Genomic DNA, 18,557 nt, shown 5'->3' on the forward strand with positions numbered 1-18,557 from the left:
GAAGCCTGGAGGTGGTGGTCTCTGATTCCCTTGGCCTCCCCATGAGAAATTTGGGTGGTTCCTCCAACCTGCACTGTAAGTATTACTATAAGGATTATTTTGAGATCGAGGATTATTACCCATGTAATTTAACTTCTCGTTCTCCATGTTGTGGCCATAGGGTGGGTATTCTGAATTGCTTGATCCACCTCTACTTGCTTCGCACTGCATTACTAGGTGAACCTGTGAAGAACCAAGAAAACCGTCAATTTTTCTATTTAAAAGTTCTACTTGATTAGAGAGCATGGTGACCGAATCGACGTTAAAAATACCAGTTATTTTCGTTGGCTTTGTCCTCATGACTTGCCACTGGTGATTATTCAGTGAAATCTTTTCTATAAATTCATAAGCATCCTTAGGTGTCTTATTATTGGTAGTTCTACCAGCGGCTGCGTCGATCATCTATCGAGTAGAAGGATTCAGACCATTGTGAAACATTTGAACCTGTAGCCAGAGTGGTAACACATGGTGAGGGCACCTTCTCAACAGATCCTTGTATCTCTCCCATGCATCGTAGAGTATTTCTAAATCCATCTGCACAAAAGAGGAGATATCATTATGTAATTTGGCTGTTTTGGCCGGCGGAAAATATTTTAATAAAAACTTTTGGGTCATTTATTCCCAAGTAGTGATTGACCCTCGTGGTAACAAGTTCAACCATTGTTTAGCCTTATTCCTCAACGAAAAGGGAAATAACTGAAGGCGAATGGCATCATCAGAAATGCCATTGATTTTAAAAGTGTCGCAAAACTCTAAGAAATTTGCCAAGTGAGCGTTGGGATCCTCGTCCTGCAAACCATCAAACTGAACAAACTGTTGGATCATTTGAATGGTGTTAAGTTTTAGTTCAAAATTATTTGTAGCAATAGCAGGCCTAACTATGCTCGATTCAGTTCCTATTAAAAAAGGTTTAACATAATCATACATAGTACGTGGAGCAGGATTCTGATTAGCAGCAATTGCTGGAGGTAGCAGATTTTCTTAGTTTTCAGCCATCTCTTTGGTTGTGGGTGAAGTATCGTCCTCTTACTCTTCCTCTGTGTATCGTAAGCTTCGCCTTATTTCTCTTCGGTTTTTGCGAATTGTGCGATCGATCTCACTATCAAACAGTAATAGTCCCGATGGGTTTCTTCTAGTCATACACTATAAAAACCTGCCAGGAACGAATAAAAGAAAAATTAGAAAAGAAAATAAAAATTTAAATTGTAAATAAAGTAGAATGGCTAAAGTAATAAAAATCGAGTGTTCCTAATATCCTGGTTCCCCGAAAATGGTGCCAAAAACTTGGTACGTGATATTCATAACAGGTTTTAAAAATTTATAATTAATCGTTCTTGAAACTAACTATTATCACGATAAAGGCAAGTGTACCTATCGAATAGTAGTTTAGCTTTACCAAGACCGAATTGTCGAACCCAAAGAAAACAAGAGTACTAGTAATTACTTTCTTTTTTATTATCTAGCCTAAAAATTAAGGGATTTGTTTATCTAAACTAATTAACTAAACTAAGAATGCATAGAGAGAAATTGGGGAAATTCTTTTGGGAAAATTCGATTGATTAAGACAATACCCAAGGAAAAATCCACTTATACTTCATTTGTTATTTGAATCTGAATTAGACGATTTATTCATTTGACTTGATCCGTAGAAATCCCTAAGTTATATTATTATCTCTCTCGAGACTAATAACGTCTAACCCTAGGTTGATTTAATTGAAATCTCTTTCTAATTAAAGCCTTAGTGTTGCATTAACTCGATCTATGGATCCTCTTATTAGGTTTCACCTTAATTTGGTAAAATCTTATCACCCTATCTCTAGGCGTGCAATCAACTCCGCTTAATTACGAAAAATTTACTCTTAGATAAGGTCTTTTCCTCCTCTGACTAAGAGCATTAACTTGAATCAATATCCTGGAATATTAAAGCAAGAATTAAGAACACATAATTAAGAACAAGTCAAATATTTATCATACAATTCAGATAATAGTAACAAGATCTGTCTTAGGTTTCATTCCCCTTAGGTATTTAGGGGGTTTAGTTCATAATTATAAAAGAAAAAATCTCAGAAGAATAATGACTACAAAACATAAAGAAACCGAAAACCCTTAAATGGAAATTGAAGGGAGATCTTCAGTCTTGACGACGAATCCGGCTTCTAAGATGGACCAATCGGCTTCCCTTGAGTAATTCCTTGCTTCCTACTCTGCGTGTCTGTTCTAAGTGCCTCCTTTGGTGTTTAAATAGGCTTTAGAATGCCTAAGAGCCCTCAAAAGTGGCCTTTTCTGAATAGGGCTATACTTGGGCTCGGTAGGGACACGCCCGTGTGCGATTACTCCAGCCTGTGGTCAAGGTTGTTGAATAGGCACGGGCGTGTAGTCTACCCATGTAAGTCATGCTTCGATCCTTCCAAATGGACACGGCCATGTGACACGCCCGTGTAAGGAAGTCCAGGCTGTGTTGATTTCCCATGTGGGTCCATTTTCTCCATTTTCGGCCCGTTTCTCGCTCTTTTTACTCTCCTATGCTGACCTAAGTATAAAACATGAAATTAAAGGATTAGGAGCATCGAATTCACCAAATCTAAGGAGAAACCATCCATAAATGTGCTAAGCATGGGATTAAAATATGTATAAATTACAGTTTATCATATGTACAGATTTCTCGCTTGATAAATTAGTTGAGTTGTGTATTTCCGAAATTGTGAGGTTACATGGTGTTCCCCTATCCATGTTTTGGATAGAGATCCAAGATTTACATCATTATTTTGGAAGAAATTGCAAGAAGCTATGGGATCAAAGCTGTATTTTAGCACTGCGTTTCACCCACAAACTGATGGCCAATCTGAACGAGTTATTCAGATACTTGAGGATATGTTGCGTTGTTGCATTCTTGAGTTTGAAGATAGTTGGGAGAAATATCTACCGCTAATTGAATTTGCTTACAATAATAGTTTCCAATTGTGTATTAAGATGGCATCGTACGAAGCTTTATACGGTCGTAAATGTAGAACACCATTGTACTGGACTGAGCTTAGTGAGAATAAGATGCATGGGGTTGATCTGATCAGAAAAACAAAAGAAAAAGTGAAAGTAATTCGCGACAGTTTTTGAAAGTTTATTGAGTTCCAAATTGGGGATATAGTGTTTTTGAAAGTTTTTGAAACAAAACAAAACAAATCGGACCGTACGAGATTATTGAGTGAGTTGGGCTAGTGGCATATCAGTTGTCCTTACTGTCTGAGTTAGAAAAGATACATAATGTGTTTCATGTATTGATGCTACGAAGATATCGATCAGACCCTTCACAAATCATTTCCACGACCGAAGTTGAAATTCAGTCTGATATGTCATACACTGAAGAACCGATTCGAATTTTAGCTTGTGAGATCAAAGAACTGAAAAATAATAGAATTGCATTAGTGAAAGTATTATGGCATCGACACAGGGTTGAAGAAGCTACATGGGAACCTGAAGATGCTATGAGAAAAAAATACTCGAACCTATTCATTGGTAAGATTTTCGGAGATGAAAATCCCTAAAGGGGGAGAGTTTTAACAGCCCGATTTTAGCTAAATCAGAACAGTGGTTTTAGAACCACAAATACAATGTCGAAAAAAATATTTTAATATTATTTTATGTGTTTACAACATGATAGCAATATTGTGTGAAAGTTTCATAAAGAAAATTTACTATTTGAATGCTTAATTCGGTAAAAAGGACTAAATCATGTAAAGTGTAAAATACATGTTCTATAAGTTAAAGGTATTAAATAGCTATGGATTGTAAATTAGAGGTCCTTAGGTTTTTATTATACCATTTTTAGTGTTGGTGGACATTTACGGGCATAGAGTGGATGATTGAAATGGTTAGTTACTAAGGTTAAATTGGTAATTTAGTTATTAAAAACAAATTAAAAAAAATATAACATAGATATCATCTTTTAATCTATCATCTTCAACTGATTATCAAAAGAAAAAGAAGCCATTTTTTTCATCTAGGGTTCGGTCACTTGAAGGCTTAATTGGTAAGTTGTTTTGACTCGATTTTTAATGATTTCTATACTTTTGAGATCGTTGCAGCTTAGTCTAGCTAGCCCAGGGGCTAATTTGCAAAACTGTTAAAGATTTTGAATGTTGCCATCGATGAAATAGCATGTGTTTTGATGTTTATGATAGATTTTGAATGCTTGTTGACAAATATACAAGTTTTGTTAAGTGATTTTTAATGAAAATGCAAATTAGGGGCTAAATTGAGAAACGCTGAAAATGTGTGGTTGAAATGTGAAATAAATGGAAATTATGGGCTACTAGGGGCATTATGGTAATTCGGCTAGCATGGGTTTATTGTGAATTTGCATGAATTTGTGATTTTGTGTAATAAGGACAAAATTGTAAAAATGAAAAAGTTTAGGGTCAAATGTGTAAAATAGCCTTAATATGTATTTCGGATTGAATTGAATAAATAGAAGAATTGTAACACCCTAAACCCATATCCGTCGCCGAATTAAGGTTACGAGGTATCATCGTTCAAAGCAGAAATCCAAACATTCACATGAGTATACTTATATAAACTTTTAAGAACAATTATTTAACATCAATAGTTGTAGCAAATACTAATGAAACATAGTAGAATATACTTTTAATTAATTCTTATAAAAATATGCAGAGATTCAAACTTTATTACACTTTAATCGCACGTAATAATATATACACAAATGAAATATGTGAAATCTATTACATATCATACGTATATATAGCCACATTACTCACAAAAAGCAAAAATAAAATATAATATATATCAATGTACCCATACGCAAACTTACACAAGTTTAGCAAATTCATGTAGTCACATACATGGGTATATAGCATCCATTAATATGAACACCTTTACATACGTATAAGGCATATAAAAACTTAGCTAAAATAAATGGACTCAATATTATAAACGCATGTCTTAACTTAGTCCATAAATAACACCAAATTTGTATCATGCATATGTCTTTCTTTTTACCTAATTTCTTAATTTACCAAAACTCAATAATATTCATCAAGAATCATACAGCCTAATATATGTATTTAACCTCATCACAAATGATCTGAATTATGGTTGCACTCTCAATATAGGCTCATTACAAAACCAACTATTTATATGTAACCTAATCAACATTTATATATGCATAGTGCGCATTTAACCTAAAGCCAAGGCCATACTTAACAATTGAGCATTAAATACATACTAAGCAGTCAACTAGATTATTCATGATTCACATGCATTGTTTATCATTTAACAACCCAACTAGTCAAACTAGAATATAATCACTCACCACTTAAAATATGTCGCATTTCATTTTACCCATCACAACTAATTAACAAACCACATGTTATGCCATTACTTTTTCATAGCCGAATCTGGCTACATAGAAATACATACGCATCCAAAACTTCCATCATCAATTACCAATGGACAAGCTCACTAAATATTTTGACTAAGAACTCACCAACACATAATAAGTAAGTCATTTTCGTAACATTAAATATTTATCACATATTTTATGCATTCATGGCACACAACTTAATAACCAAAATTAATATAAACCTTACCTAACGTAACCGAATTCTAATATAATAATTTAGCCATTTTCGCACGGCTTAGATTACACATAATTGAAAATCCAACTTTACAAAACACATTCCAGTCTATACATGCCATAATTCGAGTTCGAATATTTAAGTACCGAAGTTGTAGATAGTGTGATAGACTTTGCTGACGATCCCCGAGCTTGTAACTTGAATCCAAAATCTATAAAATAAGATACACATAAAAACACAGAGTAAGCTTTTGAAGCTTAGTAAGTTATAAGCAATTTAGCTTCCCAATAAAATTATCAACTTATTCAAATCAAACTAAATTATAAAATCATAACCTTTCAAATCAAAATATTTATAATTCATTATAAATATATATTTTCACACTCAAATGTCACACTGGCCGAACACTCATGAAGCCAAATTATCACTATTATCATTTATTTCCCACAACTAATTAATTATTGTAACTTACTTCACATATCCAGAAGCATATAAACTCATGTGTAGTTCATAGTTTCATATATATTGTAACACCCCGTGCCTGAGACCGTTGCCGGAGTCGAACACAAGGTGCATATAGACTTAACTTAATTAATCTCACAGTCCATTTAAAATTTTCCAGGCAGGCTGGCAAGCTGCGTCACTGCCACCCTAAAATTCATATCTTGCGTTCCACAACTCGAAAATCAGTTTCGTGATTTTTCCCTGAAACTAGACTCATATTTTCATCTACAATTTTTTTTATAGAATTTTTGGTCGGGCCAATTAGTACAGTTTATTAGTTAAAGTCTCCCCTGTTTCAGGGCTCGACTACCCTGACCTTTGCGCATTACGACTTGGATATCTCCCTGTACAGGGCTTCAATACTGGTGCCGTTTGTTTCTATAGAAACTAGACTTAAAAAGGAATCTATGCATATATGTCATGACTTCTAATTACCTCTGGTTAATTTACAATGAATTTCCAAAGTCGGAACAGGGGATCCAGAAACCGTTCTGGCCCTGTCTCACAAAAACTTAAATTTTCTCTTAACATACTGTTCACATGATCATTTTCTTGCTTTCCTATGAAAATAGATTCATCAAGGTTCATTCACATAATTTATTCGCTATTTAATTCCATTCCTACTATTTTTAGTGATTTTTCAAATCTACATCACTGCTGCTGTCAGCATCTATTTTAACATAACTTTACCTATTTCATGATCCTCCATGGATCAACTAGAGTTTGTCATACATATACCAAAATTGATCATGAATGACCATTCCATGGCTAACCGTTACCAACATTTCCATGCTTCTTAATGAACATATACATTCAAGATGACTATAACATTATGCTCAAAACGTATATAAGCCATTTTCGCATGGCCATCCAAAGTTTTACATACCAAGTTCAAACAAAACATAATAGCCTATACATGCCGAAATGTTCTCTTAGACCATCTAAGAAGAAAATACCAAAAGTTGTTAGCGGTGTGATGACTTGACGACGGTCCCGAGCACGCAAAATGGATCAAGAACCTAAATAAGCAACAATAAGCACCAAATGAGTACATAACTCAGTAAGTCATATGCAATGCACTACCATCCATTAATAACATTATCATAAGAGGAAACAAAATGGAACGATGCTAATTACTTCCTCCAAACCGAACTATACCATAGTTCCTTAGACCTTCGGTTCAATCTCACACCAAGTTACACATTCACATTCCATATACTAATCAATAGGATATTTGAAGCGTTTTTATACATCATTTTGTTTTCGTACAATCATACAACTAAATGGCCTTTCACTTATTCCACGATAATTCTCATGTACGTGACTTCAATGAAAATTGTTACATAGGTTCAAAACTTACCAAGCTCAACTCCAAATATAAACATAGCGCCTATTAGCCATGAACTCAAGGTACTTACCCGATCCGCTGTCCGTGATCAACTTAATAATGTCGCACACTCGGTGTCAATAGTGATTCAAAACATATAGTGAGTCGCACACTTAGTGCTATAAAATCAACTCGCACACCTAGTGCTATATAATCAAACTCGCACACTTAGTGCTGTACAAATTTAAAACCCGCACACTTAGTGCAATCTCATGATCATAAATGTTTATACCCGCACACTTAGTGCCGAAATCCACAACTCAGTACATCTCACCTCTTTTCTTTTCATTTAATACTTTCATCACCACATACATACATGTATATAAATTTATCATTCCATTCGGCATAATTACATAGACATCATGTCTATTTAAATTGATAGAAAATATACGCTTAGTGACTTACTTGTGTTGGGTGAATTAATTCCAAGTCGGCTACTCGATGACCTTCGATTTCCCCTTGTTGGACGCCTCTCCTTTAGGATCTTGAGCTTAAACAAATAAATTAACTCATTCAACCCCTTTGCTACATATATTGTTATTCACATTTTAATGATTTTATGACATACGGAACGGCATGGTAAAATTTTTATCTTGCTGCCTCGTGCTTTTATCTATTCGGCTAATAGCCATATGCTATCGCCCTACTATCAATAATCCAATCACACATGCATATATGTATATGGCCGAATGTACAAAGCTTAGACTCATCATCACCTATGCTCTTAATTGATAGCCGAATATGCATACATATATATATATATGATATCAACTATACTATCATCTTTAATTCACCTAACACAAAATTTCATCTCATGAACACTTGACCGAATTTTTCCTAACCTAGCATGGCTTTACATATACTTGTAACATCCTATAAATCCACATTTCTACCTAAATTTTCTTTTAACTTTCCTCTACTTCCATTCACAACATCAAGAGCACCATACACGTGCATCATTACAAAGCTTCACACTTAGCATGCAAATGACATCAACACAAACCTACCTTAGCCGAAACTTAACTCATCTTCATGCCTCATCACCACAACATCAAACATCAAACATCAAACAAGAAGTCAACACCCATGGCCGAATATCATCTCCATCTCATAGCAAAGATTTAAACCATGGGCTAAGTAGAACTCAAACTAACAACTAAAACATGCATGAATCTCATGGACAACATCAAACATACCTTAGTCTAGCAAACTCCCATGGCTGATTTTCTCAAGCTCTTCCCCCCCTTCTTCTTAGAACATTCGGCCAAGCAAAGAAAATGTGAAAGGATGGACACTTTTTTTTTCCTTTGTTTTCATCATATTTTCCTTTTTTTTTCATTATTTTATTCTTTCTAACATAACCACTAACCCAACATGTTTGCAACATGTTTCCACCCATAGCATGGCCGGCCATCATGCTTAAATTTGGGTAAATTGACATGCAAACCCACCATTTTCACCACATGCACTTATAGGCCACCCTACATTTGCCTAGCACATTTCTAAATTTTCCCACATAAGTCCTATTTGATAAAATTCACTTACAATTAACAAAATCCAAACATGAAATTTTCACACATGCATATGTACATATAATGAGCATCAACTATGACAGTTAATTATTTTTATGACTCGGTTTAGTGGTCCCGAAACCACTTTCCGACTAGGGTCAATTTAGGGCTGTCACAACTCTCCCCCACTTAAGAAATTTTCGTCCCGAAAATCTTACCGTAAATAGGTTTGGGTATCGTTCTTTCATAGAGTTCTCGTGTTCCCAAGTAGCTTCTTCCATTCCGTGTTTGAGCCATAACACTTTCACTAACGGAACCCTTTTGTTTCGCAACTCTTTCACTTCACGAGCTAGAATACGGATCGATTCTTCTTCATAACTCATATCGGCTTGAATTTCAATTTCGGAGGGGTTTATTACATGCGAAGGATCGGATCGGCAACGTCGAAGCATCGAAACATGAAAAACATTGTGGATCCTTTCGAGTTCAGGGGGTAAAAGCAACCTATATGCTACTGGGCCAACTCGTTCGGAGATCTCATACGGCCCAATGAATCTCGGACTCAATTTGCCCTTACGGCCGAATCTGAGTATCTTTTTCCAAGGCGATACCTTAAGAAACACTTTGTCTCCCACCTGACACTCAATATCTCTTCGTTTTAAATCCGCGTACGACTTCTGGCGATCTGAAGCAGCTTTCAAACTTTCACGAATTACTCAAATCAACCCCAAAGATTTTGCTTTCGCTAAGTTTAGTCCAAAATAATGGGGTACGGCATTTACGACCGTATAAAGCCTCGTAAGGTGCCATCTTAATGCTTGATTGAAAACTATTGTTGTAAGCGAATTCAATCAAAGGCAAATATCTTTCCCATGAACCACAAAACTCTAAGACGCAACATCTCAACATATCCTCGAGTATCTAAATTATTCGTTCAGATTGGCCGTCAGTCTGGGGGTGAAATGCGGTGCTAAAATGCATCTTAGTACCCAACGCTTCTTGTAACTTCCTCCAAAATCGCGATGTAAATCTTGGGTCTCTATCCGGCACGATAGAAATAGGTACCCCATGCAATCAAACAATTTGGGAGATGTATAATTCTGCCAATTTATCGAGCAAAAAATCCGTACGGACAGGGATAAAATGAGCAGACTTGGTCAATCTATCAACAATAACCTGCATCGAGTCTTTCTTACTCGAGTCAAAGGTAACCCGGATACAAAGTCCATTGTCACTCGATCCCATTTCCATTCGGGTATCATGATTGGCTGAAGTAATCCCGATGGCACTTGATGTTCCGCTTTTACTTGTTGACATATCAAACACCTTGAAACAAATTCAGAAATGTCTCGTTTCATACCCGACCACGAAAATTGACGTTTCAGATCGTTGTACATTTTAGTACTACCCGGGTGGATAGACATTCGGCCACTATGAGCCTCGTTCAAAATCATCGAAGTAAGTTTCGAATTTCTTGGAACACATAATCGACCCTTGAATGTCAAACAATCATTGTTGTCAATCCGAAATTCGATTCCTCATTCGAGGCACATTCACTCGTTTAGCGACCAATTCAAATCGACTTTCGGGATTCAAGTATTTGATGAATCCATAATGGTTTGGCCTTTAATTCAACTACTAGCACCTCATCGGTAAACGGATAGGTGAGCATCCATCGCTCTTAAAGCAAGCAGTGCTTTACGACTCAAAGCATCGCCACCACGTTAGCCCTCCCCGGTGATAATCAATGACAAGTTCATAGTCTTTCAATAACTCAAGCCAACGTCTTTGCCGCAGATTTAGATCTCTTTGAGTCATTAAATATTTAAGACTCTTGTGGTCCGAATAAATGTGACACCTCTCTCCAAACAAGTAATGTCGCCATATTTTCAAGGCGAACACTATGGCTGCTAATTCAAGGTCATGGGTCGGGTAGTTTTTCTCATGTGGCTTTAATTGTCTCGACGCGTAGGCCACCACTCGACCTTCTTGCATCAATACGCAACCCAACCCAAGTAGGGAGGCGTCACTATAAATGACAAATTCCTTGCCTGATTCGGGCTGCACTAGAATTGGAGCTTCAGTCAAATAGGTTTTCAGTTGATCAAAACTTTTCTGACATTTTTCCGTCCATTCGAACTTAACATCTTTTTGAAGTAGCTTCGTCATTGGTGTGGCTATTGTCGAGAAACCTTTCACGAACCGTCGGTAGTAGCCGACAAGTCCCAAAAAGCTCCGAACCTCAGTAATATTTCTCGGAGGCTTCCAGTTAAGTATGGCTGAAATTTTGCTCGGGTCCACTCGAATACCCGATGCGGATACCACATGACCCAAGAAGCTAACCTCTCTTAACCAGAACTCACACTTACTGAACTTAGCATATAACTGCTTATCCCGTAAAATTTGCAACACTAACCTCAAGTGCTCAGCGTGTTCGGTCTCATCTCTTGAATAGACCAAGATGTCATCAATAAACACAACTACGAACCGGTCCAAATACTGTCTGAAGATCCGATTCATTAAATCTATAAATACCGCAGGGGCATTAGTGAGCCCAAACGGCATCACTAAGAACTCGTAGTGACCGTACCTTGTTATGAAAGCAGTTTTGGGTACATCTGCATCTCGAATCCGCAACTGATAATAACCCGACCTCAAATCTACCTTTGAAAACATTGAGGCTCCCTTTAGTTGATCAAACAAATCATCAATACGCGGTAATGAATATTTATTCTTTATTGTCACTTTATTCAGCTGACGATAGTCAATGCACAACCTCATGGTTCCGTCCTTCTTTTTCACAAACAATACTGGTGTACCCCAAGGTGAGAAACTTGGTCGAGCGAAACCTCTATCCGTCAACTCTTGCAACTGAGCTTTCAACTCCTTCAACTCGGTTGGTGCCATACGATACGGAGCTATCGAAATTGGCGTAGTCCCATGTACAAGCTCAATACCAAACTCTACTTCCCGAACAGGTGGTAAACCCGGTAATTCTTCAGGAAAAACATCCGGGTATTCACAAACCACCGCACAGATTCGGTTTCTTTTCCAATTCCTTGTCATCAAGTACATACGCAAGGTATGCTTCGCACCCTTTCTTACATATTTCGGGCCAACATTGCGATATTACGGTGGCAACCCTTTAAGTCTGTAGACTCAACTCGGATTATCTCGTTATTTGCGCACCTCAAATCAATAGTCTTGCTTTTGCAATTCACAACCGCATCATGCACGGTCAACCAATCCAAACCAAAAATAACATCAAATTCATCAAACGGCAAAAGCATCAGGTCCGCCGAAAAGCAGGACCCTCGGATTACTAGGGGACATTTCTTGCACACTTTGTCGACAAGCACGTAACGACCCAAGGGATTTGACACCCGAATTACGAACTCAGTAGACTCAATAGGTAGAGTCTTACTGGATGCTAAAGTCTCACATACATAAGAATGAGTAGAGCCAGGGTCGATTAATGCAATTACATTAGTATCAAAAAGAGTGAAAGTACCAGTGATAACATCAGGGGAGGATGCTTCCTCTCGTGCACGGATGGCATATGCCCTAGCAGGAGTACGGGTCTCAGATCGAACAGCCGTATCAGTGGCCCCTCTCTGACTACCACCCCTACCTCCTGAAATTCTTGATGGTCTACCTCTAGCTGTCATTCCACTAGGTCTTGCACCTTGCATCCTATTCTTCTCATCAAGCTTCGTGCAATCTCTAATGAAGTGGTCCTTCGAACCGCATCCGTAACAGGCCCTGTTAGTAGACTTACCCCAACATTCACCTATATGTCGTCTTCCACATTGTGGGCATTCAGGTTTCTCTTGGTGATTATTGCCCACACTAGCTACCGAAGTAGCTCGAGTCCGTCGATGGCCGTGCTCTAATGGAAATTCCTGATCGTCTTCGATTTATTAGTGTCCTCCCGAACTTCTTTACTGTGAGAACGGAGCTTTACCCGTCGATTTTTACGATAGTCTCTAGCTTCAAATTTAGCCTTCTTCTTCTCCTTTCCAAGTTCTTCCGCCTTGCGTGCTCGTTCAACTAGTGTTACGAATTCTTTTATCTCCAAAATACCCACTAGTAGCTTTAAATCTTCATTCAATCCTTCTTCAAATCTCTTGCACATAGCAACCTCATCACCACACACTCCGAGCATACCAACTAAGTCTTACGAACTCATGTTCAGATTCGAGATACTATCATACGGCCTTGCTTAAGTTCCAAGAATTCCTTACGCTTTTGATCGATGAACCGTTGACTAATATATTTCTTTCAAATTCATTTGAAAGAAATCCCAAGTAACTCGTTCGTTTGGGACTATGGAAATCAAAGTCCTCCACCAATAGTAAGTCGAGTCTCGCAACAAGGATATAGCACACTTTAGACATTCATCGGTGTGCATGAGTTCATCAAACACCGAATAGTGTTATCAAGCCAGAACTCGGCCCTTTCGGCATCATCAGTAACTATGGCCTTGAACTCCTCAGCCCCGCGCTTCCTAATCAAGTCTACAGGTGGCTTACTCAACCTCACAGGATCAGTAACTGATGGCATTACGAGCTCTTGGGGTGGATTATTCAAATTCGGGAAGTGTTGGACAGCCGGATTGGTTTGGGCATATTGCGCGACCCACTCGTTCATCATGGTAAAGAAGGCTTGTTGAGCCCCCTCACCTTGATTATTCGCAGATGACTGAGGTTCAACAGGTGGCGTCCCTTGTGCAGGAGCAGCCGCTACACTTTCAACGTCATCCGCCAAGGTTCTCTCTACACCGGGATCCATTTACTAATCAAAACAATAATTTTAACTGTCAGAAGTCATCACACATTTAAACATTAACATTAAGGCATGTATAGCTAGACTCATACGTGCTATGGTAGTCCTAGAACCGACTAAACCATAGCTCTGATACCAATTAAATTGTAACACCCGTGCGTTCGAGACCGTTGTCGAGTCGAACACTGTGCATATGGACTTAACTTAATTAATCTCACGGTCCATTTAAAATTTTCAGCGGTGGCAAGGCTGCGTCCACCGCCACCCTAAAAATCATATCTTGCATTCCAAAACTCGAAAATCAGTTTCGTGATTTTTTCCCTGAAACTAGACTCATATTTTCATCTACAATTTTTTTTATAGAATTTTTGGTTGGGCCAATTAGTACAGTTTATTAGTTAAAGTCTCCCCTGTTTCAAGGCTCGACTACCCTGACCTTTGCGCATTACGACTTGGATATCTCCCTGTACAGGGCTTCAATACTGGTGCCGTTTGTTTCTATAGAAACTAGACTTAAAAAGGAATCTATGAATATATTGCATGACTTCTAATTACCTCTGGTTAATTTACAATGAATTTCCAAAATCGGAACAGGGGATCCAGAAACCGTTCTGGCCCTGTCTCACAAAAACTTAAATTTTCTCTTAACATACTATTCACATGATCATTTTCTTGCTTTCCTATGAAAATAGATTCATCAAGGTTCATTCACATAATTTATTCGCTATTTAATTCCATTCCTACTATTTTTAGTGATTTTTCAAATCTACATCACTTCTGCTGTCAAGATCTATTTTAAGGCAACTTTACCTATTTCATGATCCTCCATGGATCAACTAGAGTTTGTCATACATATACCAAAAGTGATCATGAATGACCATTTCCATGGCTAACCGTTACCAACATTTCCATGCTTCTTAATGAACATATACATTCAAGATGACTATAACATTATGCTCAAAACGTATATAAGCCATTTTCGCATGGCCATCCAAAGTTTTACATACCAAGTTCAAACAAAACATAATAGCCTATACATGCGAAATGTTCTCTTAGACCATCTAAGAAGAAAATACCAAAAGTTGTTAGCGGTGTGATGACTTGACGACGGTCCCGAGCACGCAAAATGGATCAAGAACCTAAATAAGCAACAATAAGCACCAAATGAGTACATAACTCAGTAAGTCATAAGCAATGCACTACCATCCATTAATAACATTATCATAAGAGGAAACAAAATGGAACGATGCTAATTACTTCCTCCAAACCGAACTATACCATAGTTCCTTAGACTTTTCGGTTCAATCTCACACCAAGTTACACATTCACATTCCATATACTAATCAATAGGATATTTGAAGCGTTTTTATACATCATTTTGTTTTCGTTACAATCATACAACTAAAATGGCCTTTCACTTATTCCACGATAATTCTCATGTACGTGACTTCAATTAAAATTGTCACATAGGTTCAAAACTTACCAAGCTCAACTCCAAATATGAACATAGCGCCTATTAGCCATGAACTCAAGGTACTTGCCGGATCCGCTGTCCGTGATCAGCTTAATAATGTCGCACACTCAGTGTCAATAGTGATTCAAAAACATATAGTGAGTCCGCACACTTAGTGCTATAAAATCAACTCGCACACCTAGTGCTATATAATCAAACTCGCACACTTAGTGCTGTACAAATTTAAAACCCGCACACTTAGTGGAATCTCATGATCATAAATGTTTATACCCGCACACTTAGTGCCGAAATCCACAACTCAACACATCTCACCTCTTTTCTTTTCATTCAATACTTTCATCACCACATACATACATGTATATAAATTTATCATTCCATTCGGCATAATTACATAGACATCATGTCTATTTAAATCGATACAAAATATACGCTTAGTGACTTACTTGTGTTGGGTGAATTAATTCCAAGTCGGCTACTCGATGACCTTCAATTTCCCCTTGTTGGACGCCTCTCCTTTAGGATCTTGAGCTTAAACAAATAAATTAACTCATTCAACCCCTTTGCTACATATATTGGTATTCATATTTTAATGATTTTATGACATACGAAGCGGCATGGTAAAATTTTTATCTTGTCGCCTCGTGCTTTTTATCTATTCGCTAATAGCCATATGCTATCGCCCTACTATCAATAATCCAATCACACATGCATATATGTATATGGCGGATGTACAAAGCTTAGACTCATCATCACCTATGCTCTTAATTGATAGCCGAATATGCATACATATATATATATATATGATATCAACTATACTATCATCTTTAATTCACCTAACACAAAATTTCATCTCATGAACACTTGACCGAATTTTTCCTAACCTAGCATGGCTTTACATATACTTGTAACATCCTATAAATCCACATTTCTACCTAAATTTTCTTTTAACTTTCCTCTACTTCCATTCACAACATCAAGAGCACCATACACGTGCATCATTACAAAGCTTCACACTTAGCATGCAAATGACATCAACACAAACCTACCTTAGCGAAACTTAACTCATCTTCATGCCTCATCACCACAACATCAAACATCAAACATCAAACAAGAAGACAACACCCATGGCGAATATCATCTCCATCTCATAGCAAAGATTTAAACCATGGGCTAAGTAGAACTCAAACTAACAACTAAAACATGCATGAATCTCATGGACAACATCAAACATACCTTAGTCTAGCAAACTCCCATGGCTGATTTTCTCAAGCTCTTCCCCCTTCTTCTTTGAACATTCGCCAAGCAAAGAAAATGTGAAAGGATGGACACTTTTTTTTTTCCTTTGTTTTCATCATATTTTCCTTTTTTTTCATTATTTTATTCTTTCTAACATAACCACTAACCCAACATGTTTGCAACATGTTTCCACCCATAGCATGGCCGGCCATCATGCTTAAATTTGGGTAAATTGACATGCAAACCCACCATTTTCACAACATGCACTTATAGGCCACCCTACATTTGCCTAGCACATTTCTAAATTTTCTCACATAAGTCCTATTTGATAAAATTCACTTACAATTAACAAAATCCAAACATGAAATTTTCACACATGCATATGTACATATAATGAGCATCAACTATGACAGTTAATTATTTTTATGACTCGGTTTAGTGGTCTCGAAACTACTTTCCGACTAGGGTCAATTTAGGGCTGTCACATATATATATATATGCTAATTATTAAGTCGAACACTTTTAGTCATGCATGTCTAATACTAAGTTTCATTTCAATAATAATTACAAGGCCGATTACACTTGAATACTTAAACCCTTGTATCAATATAATTCATCATATTCATATATTAGATATGTAACTAAAATTACCTAATCATATATGCACATGATTAAAGATTATTCATAATAAATAAGCTACTCACTCACAAAGTCTAGTACACATATGACATTCACATATATCCTTTATTTGCACCATTTCAAGGTTTGCAAAAATAACAAGGTACTTACTTGCTTTACCTCAAATAGGTAATGAGTGAATTCATACCTGGCATATGGCTCACTTTACACATTCAAACTCAATTTACCTTTGCCCGATGAACCAGTCGGAATTGGAAAGGACACTCAGATAATCTCACAAATCGTACAATGCCAACATCCCAGACGTGGTCTGACATGTAGCCACATATCGATGCCACTGTCCCAGATAGGGTCTTACTCATAAACACATATTAGAATCACATATCGATACCAACGTATGAAACGTGGACTTACTCGCACACATATATCGGAATCACATATCGATGCAAACGTATTAAATGTGGACTTACTCGCACACATATATCGGAATCAAATATCGATGCCAACGTATTAAACGTGGTCTTACTCGCACACATATATCAAAGTCACATATCGATGCCACATATTCTTCCAAGTATCAACTTTAAAAATTGGCCAAATTATACATAAGTTTATTAACAAAATTATCATTCATAATCAAAGTCACATTATCATTAAATATTCTATTATATATATGCATTTACCCATGATTCACATTTTAATATCACATCTGATTTCATTTAGTCGAATATAGACTTGTAATTAATATACAATTAATCTACATTTTAACATATATAATTCATGTCATCACTTCAAATACTAAATTTATTCATTACTTATCATCAAACATAGATTATTTTCATTTTCAATATCGATTCATAATTTACTTTTAATCAATATAACTATCTATTAATCACATATATTAAAATTTAACATATTCTATTTACTTATAAACTTACCTCGAACGATATAAAACGGAACGGGACAGCTAGTTGACGACTTTCGTTTTCTCCCGATCCAAATGCGATTTCTTTGGTTCTTGATTTGAACATATTCAGATTAAGCTCATTCAAATATATTTTAATTCAATTTAGTCCAAAGACACATAAATAGGCAAATTACCATTTTACCCCTAACATTTACACTTTTTACAATTTAGTCCCTATTGTACAAAACACAAAATATGCAAAATTTCAATATACCCATGTTTGGCAGAATATTCCTAGTATTCATAAAAGTCTATATATTTCATTTATTTCACATTTTTGTCCCTCAAATTATTATTTTTTCAATTTAGTCCTAGTTACTCAAAATCATCAAAAACTCCAATACAAAATATGTTAATCTAAAACATATCTTTTATATTTCTCATTAAACAACAAAAATCACAAGCTTTCAACAATGGCATAACTCAA

At 36.6% G+C, this 18,557-nt stretch overlaps 1 non-coding gene across 1 annotated transcript; it reads left to right on the forward strand.

The window, feature by feature from the left end:
* The first annotated feature begins 499 nt into the window (after positions 1-499).
* LOC128286150 (small nucleolar RNA R71) lies at positions 500-605 on the forward strand. Its single transcript, XR_008276695.1, has one exon. It is a non-coding gene; the product is annotated as a small nucleolar RNA R71 (small nucleolar RNA).
* Positions 606-18,557: the final 17,952 nt, after the last annotated feature.

The sequence above is a fragment of the Gossypium arboreum genome, chromosome 12 (assembly GCF_025698485.1).
Source record: "Gossypium arboreum isolate Shixiya-1 chromosome 12, ASM2569848v2, whole genome shotgun sequence".
NCBI lineage: Eukaryota > Viridiplantae > Streptophyta > Magnoliopsida > Malvales > Malvaceae > Gossypium > Gossypium arboreum.